Raw genomic sequence first — 7,127 nt, forward strand, 5'->3', positions numbered from 1 at the left:
ACATACAACTCCTATACAATATACAGTTCTTATACATATACAACTCCTATACAATATACCGTCCTTATACATGTACAACTCCTATACATATATACAGTCCTTATACATATATACAACTCCTATACATATATACAGTCCTTATACATATATACAACTCCTATACAATATACAGTCCTTATACATATACAACTCCTATACATATATACAGTCCTTATACATATATACAACTCCTATACATATATACAGTCCTTATACATATACAACTCCTATACATATATACAGTCCTCATACATATCCAATTCCTATACAATATACAGTCCTTATACATATGCAACTCCTATACATATATACAGTCCTTATACATATACAACTCCTATACATATATACAGTCCTTATACATATACAACTCCTATACAATATACAGTCCTTATACATATACAACTCCTATACATATATACAGTCCTTTTACATATACAACTCCTATACAATATACAGTCCTTATACATATATACAACTCCTATACATATATACAGTCCTTATACATATATACAAGTCCTATACAATATACAGTCCTTATACATATACAACTCCTGTACATATATACAGTCCTTATACATATATACAACTCCTATACATATATACAGTCCTTATACATATACAACTCCTATACATATATACAGTCCTTATACATATACAACTCCTATACATATATACAGTCCTTATACATATCCAATTCCTATACAATATACAGTCCTAATACATATACAACTCCTATACAATATACAGTCCTTATACATATACAACTCCTATACAATATACAGTCCTTATACATATACAACTCCTATACAATATACAGTCCTTATACATATATACAACTGCTATACATATATACAGTCCTTATACATATACAACTCCTATACATATATACAGTCCTTATACATATACAACTCCTATACAATATACAGTCCTTATACATATACAATTCCTATACATAAATACAGTCCTTATACATATACAACTCCTATACAATATACAGTCCTTATACATATACAACTCCTATACAATATACAGTCCTTATACATATACAACTCCTATACAATATACAGTCCTTATACATATACAACTCCTATACATATATACAGTCCTTATACATATACAACTCCTATACAATATACCGTCCTTATACATATACAACTCCTATACAATATACAGTCCTTATACATATACAACTCCTATACAATATACAGTCCTTATACATATACAACTCCTATACATATATACAGTCCTTATACATATACAACTCCTATACAATATACAGTCCTTATACATATATACAACTGCTATACATATATACAGTCCTTATACATATATACAACTCCTATACATATATACAGTCCTTATACATATACAACTCCTATACAATATACAGTCCTTATACATATACAACTCCTATACAATATACAGTCCTTATACATATACAACTCCTATACAATATACAGTCCTTATACATATACAACTCCTATACAATATACAGTCCTTATACATATACAACTCCTATACAATATACAGTCCTTATACATATACAACTCCTATACAATATACAGTCCTTATACATATACAACTCCTATACAATATACAGTCCTTATACATATACAACTCCTATACATATATACAGTCCTTATACATATATACAACTCCTATACAATGTACAGTCCTTATACATATACAACTCCTATACAATATACAGTCCTTATACATATACAACTCCTATACAATATACAGTCCTTATACATATACAACTCCTATACATATATACAACCCCTATACCATAACACCAACCCCTCAGGGCTCCGGTTCGATGTCTCTAGCCGCCTACATCTTTTCATCTTGAGAAAACAAAACAAAAATGTCTGGTGACGGCTTCAGCCCATCACCAGGGACGAGATTACTCGGTCAGGGAACCTTAAAAGTGAACCCCCTCCACAGGGAAGAGGCTGCAAATGCCCCCAACCTTTCATACTCCAAAGAACGAACCTTTACCAGGTCACCGGGAGTGTTCCTACAAACCTCGTCCATGGGGAGGATTTTCTGTCTCGTCGACACTAAACACCTCTCTTACCACGTGTGATACCTGACCACTACACTGACTATAAATGAAATGCACCGGTCCCAGACACCCAGATCTTTGAAAGCCCCATAAAGCCACCCAGCATAGGAAAGGGCAGCCAGCCGATGGAAAGTTCCCACCCTTTGATATACCTCTATATTAAAAGGGCACTGAAGCAGAAAGTGGTCCATGTCCACCAGCACACCCCCACACTCCTCCCGGGGACAACCCTTTTCATTGGAGTTCATCTACTTCAGTACTTCACCTACTTTGCCCCTTACATATAGCTTATCGTGGAAGCCTCGCCAGGCCAAGTCCCAATACTTCAAGGGCATCCTAGGTGAATTTAAAAGAGACAACCCAATCCCTTGATCCCGACCTGGGCAATTCTTGAGGGCCAGTGGTTTCTGGGAATGAGTCAGCAAGACCCTGTTATCGAGGATTTTCCTCGGCAGAGTTCTTACCTCCCACATCCCCAGCCCCCACCTCCTGATGACCTTCAGAACCAGTGCAGCATAAGTCAGGAGATGCCCGTTTGGCTTGTGAAAATCCTTCACTTGACCGCCTCTCTCCCATTCCTGGAAGAAATGCTGAAACCATCTCCTGCAAGAGACTAACCACAGAGGAGCCCTCTCTGTCCAGAGGTTTGATATATTGGTCTTTTAAAAGGTATTCACTAGGAATACCACCGGGTTGACCATACCCAACCCGCCTAGTCTCCTGGGGCGGTAAGTCCCCCCCCCTCTAAATTAGGTTCAGTCTGTTCCCCCACAACATTAGGAAGAACATACTGTAGACCCGGGCCCAGAGAGGTTCTGGCAAAAGGCTGACATTGCCCAAATAGATTAACAAGGGGAACAAGAAAGACCTGATCAAGAAGACCAACCTTTCCACTGTTCCACTCTTTTGGAGACATCTTCCAGTCTGCTTTCCCAATTTCGTGTGGGGTAATCCCCGGACCAAATTCGATGCCCAGAATTCTTGCAGATTTCTGGGGCACAGGGAGGGTGTCCGGGAGACAAATCTCAGGGTCTCCACCTCCCAACCAAAGACTTTTGCACTTGTCCCGGTAGAATTTAGACCCGGATGCCTCCGAGTAGCAATCACCTCCGACATCACCCACTCCGCCTCCCCTTAAGAAGAGACAAAAATGGAGACGTCATCAGCGTATGCCACTACCCTTAAGGCAGAATCCGGCACCGCCGTGTCCATCCTCACCCCCACCAATGGTCCCCGATCGATCCTTCGAAAGAAGGGGTCAATCGCGAACACATAAAGCAAAAGGTTTAACGGATAGCCTTGACGCACACCAGACTCCACCCCAAAAGGGCGGCCCATCCAACCGTTAACCAATGGAAAAGTCTCAGCCCCTGCATACAATGTTCTCATCCAATCCATGACCCCCCCTCCCCCCCCACCCCCCGGCAAACCGTATTTCAAAAGAGTGGACCAGAAATACTCATGATGAACTCGATCAAAAGCCTTTGCCTGGTCCAAGGACAGCAGAAACCCCTTCCAGTGACCAGCCCGACCCTGCTCGACGGCCTTGCAGACACCCAGCACCGCACTAAAATGGCTAAGACCGGGAACAGGGCAGTGATGGGACCCCAAAAGGAGCTGGGGTGCAAATTTCACCAAAGGCCTCACTTTGGACACCGGCATCTTGTCCCTGGCCTCCTCATCTGAGGAAAAGATGTCATCCCTGAGGACTTAGTACCGGTTAGGGCTATCTACCAGAGGGGAGCCAGTAGTTCCTTCCACTGGTACCTGGACAAGGGTGAGGGGGACTGAATGATCCCACTCCAAAGAAGGGGAATTTATTCTCCTTCCTCTTCTTCACCCTCTTTTTTCTAGCACCCGATTCTAGAAACTTATTCTTTAGCCACTCTTTGCTCTCCTCATCCATACTCTCTCCTAGAGATGAGGTAGCAGTGATGGCCCTTTTCCCCTCCTCCTCCTCTCTATCCAGTCTCCTGGCCTCCTCCTCCAGCTCACCATCCCTCAGGTCCTCAGCAGAATCCACCATCTCAGGGTCAGGTAAAGCTACCTCAGCTCCCTTTCCCTTTGGCGTGCCTCCAAACGCCTCAGCCTAGAAGGTGTCATTATTTTCTTCCTTGGACCCGTAGTCTCCCCGCCTCCGCCGGTACCCTCCCCAATGGAGTCAGCATCTCGGCTAACCCCAGCTGGAGATTCAACCGCATTGACAAAAGAGACCGGACAGCGGCTGAAGGGGTGACCGAGGTCACCACACAGGTGACAACGAATGTCTCCACAGGTTGCGGCGAGATGTCCTAACCCTCCACACAACGCGCACTTCTGGACCCAACATTGTGCACTGATGTGTGGCGGGTGACGGCACCTATGGCAGACCTTCGGCTGTCCTTGGTAAAAGACCAGAATCCTGCCCCTCCCCAGAAAAATCGTGGTGAGATCGTGGGTGACAGAATTACCTGAAACCTTCAGCTTGACCATGAAGGTCCAGGCCCCCGACCAGATACCAAATTCATCCCTATTATTCTGGGGAATGCTGACCACCTCTCCATAACGCCCAATCCAGGTCATGATGTCTATGCAAGAAAGAGATTTGTTACACGTGAATACTGTCACTTTCTAAATGTTATTCTGGCGAGAAATTGCCTGGACAGCAAAATCTCGCCACTTGGGTTCTATCTTTGCCAGCTCGTACCGAGACCAAAAGAGCTCGAGCCCTTCGGCCCAGACGAAACTGACATCGAAAAATGGGGCACCATGAGGATGTATCAGGGCAAAGATGTCACCTGCCCTGAAATCCATTTTGAGGAGGAGCTCTACCACCTTTGTCCTGTTTGGACAAATATCATTGCCCCTCCACCTAAGACGGACCACATTCCTCCTGGTGACCCCAGACCCGGCTGTGGGGAGTGACCATGACTCCTCTCCTTTGCTCTCGGAAGGCCCCGAGGCCGTGCCTCTCTATCCAAAAGGATAGTTTTACCTCTCTACCCTCTACAGTGATAGATTCATCCCCCCTCCGCAAGGCCTCCAGAAAGCGTCTCTGAAGGTCACTATTCCCAGGACCAGAGGGTGCAGGACTCTCATGTGGCCTACGTGACCTGGCAGCAACACAAGCACAACTCCTATTGGGCACTGCTGATGGACCAATCACTCTAGCATCACTACTACTCTCCACAGAATTCATACTCTCCCTCCTTCTCACACTCACATCCCCTCCATCCATCCTTTCATCATCCTTCCCATCCTCCCTCACTCCCTCTCCCCATTCATACCTCCATTCAGTCCTGGACCAGACCCCACAGACAGATCCCCCATATCTACAGTATGTACAATATTTACAGATGTGACCTTGGCGTCCTCGGGTGATCCTGACCAGTCTTGCTCCGCCGCAATAACAGACTCTGGCTGGTCAGGAACTCCCTCTGCTACAACGGCCACAGGAAAGTCCTTTGGGGCAGGAGGTCATCCAGATACAGGAACAGTCTTTGGTATTTTGTCCACAGGACCTCCCGTCCCCATTGGTTTGAGGACAGTCCCTTTCATTTTTTCAACAGCTTTAGTAGCCGCCATAGCCAGTCCAGCCTTGGCCGGTTTTAATATCCCTGTCGAGGCACCGCCTGCCCCAAACACAGATGAGGTTCCCCCACGAGACGCCTCTGCAGGCAACACCCCGACAGAAGACACACAATCTGCAGACCCCACTGAGGAGCCTGCTATGCCACTAGGCGCTCCATGGCACCGCTTATCTTCACCCTCGCTCCTACTCTCCGGCATCGGGACCAAAACTTTACCCCTGCACGCCTTGCCCTGGCCCGGTGCCGAAGAAAAGCAGCCTCCCGCTGGGCTGCTGACCTCACCATACATGTCCGGCTTCACAGCCGAAATCGCCCCAACACTCTTGCCACTACTACAAGCTGAAACAGTGTCACATGACTCTCCTGTAGGAACCTCTATACTCTTCCCACTGCTCTTCCCCTGCACAGATCCCACCGCAGGGCCCTGACTATGGGGAGCAGGGGAAAGGGGGGCATAAGAAAATGACACCGACTCACCCCTTTTCTTGTCACCTTTCCTCTTTCTCCTCCTTATCCGGTACAGGGTCTTCTCCGAACGTAAATCACTCCAAATGAACTAGAGACTCTATCTTCCTGATGACTGCCATGAGTCTTCCCCCGGGGTCACTGCTGTCCCCCTCCGAGCTCCTCCTGGCACTGAGGCTGGAGGTCCTTGTCCGGGGTGATAATTGGGTCCCCATCCTCCTCAGGGTCATTTAACCCCTTCATCCCCTCAAACCTCTCCTTGTTAAGGAGCTTCTCCATGAAGGGACCGCTGTTGGTCTGAATGTCCATTATTTTCTTTTCAATATTGTTTATTTCTGATTTAATCGTTGTAATATCCTTATTGGCCTCTTTGCATCTGCTCCTGGACTTGGTGTTTGCCCGCACTCGAGCGCATCTCAGCTCTGCACGCAATCTGCACAATTCTTTGCCATTCCTTTTAAATGCTTGTAGAAAATAAGCAATCCTTGAAGCAAAGTCACTGACAGACTCCTGGGGCCTCTGCACACCCCAGTCCTTCACATCTTCACCTGAAACCTCTCAGCTTAAGCCAGAAACTAGAGGGGGGCAGGAGAAACATTGCTGCTTCTCCCACCAGGTCTCCTCATATCCTGACCTCATATCCCAACCTCATATCCTGACCTCATATCTCATCCTCATATTTTGTCCTCATAACCTGTCCTCATATCCCAACCTCATATCCCATCCTCACATCCCAACCTAATATCCCATCCTCATATCCAGTCCTCATATCCCGACCTCATATCCCGACCTCATATCCCGTCCTCATATCCCGACCTCATATCTCAACCTTATATATTGTCCTCATATCCCAACTTCACATCCCATCGTCATATCCAGTCCTCATATCCCGACCTCATATCCCGTCCTCATATCCCATCCTTATATCTCGACCTCATATCTCAACCTTATATTCTGTCCTCATATCCCAACTTCATATCCCGTCC

This window comes from Hyla sarda, unplaced genomic scaffold (assembly GCF_029499605.1).
Source record: "Hyla sarda isolate aHylSar1 unplaced genomic scaffold, aHylSar1.hap1 scaffold_267, whole genome shotgun sequence".
Taxonomy (NCBI): Eukaryota; Metazoa; Chordata; class Amphibia; order Anura; family Hylidae; genus Hyla; species Hyla sarda.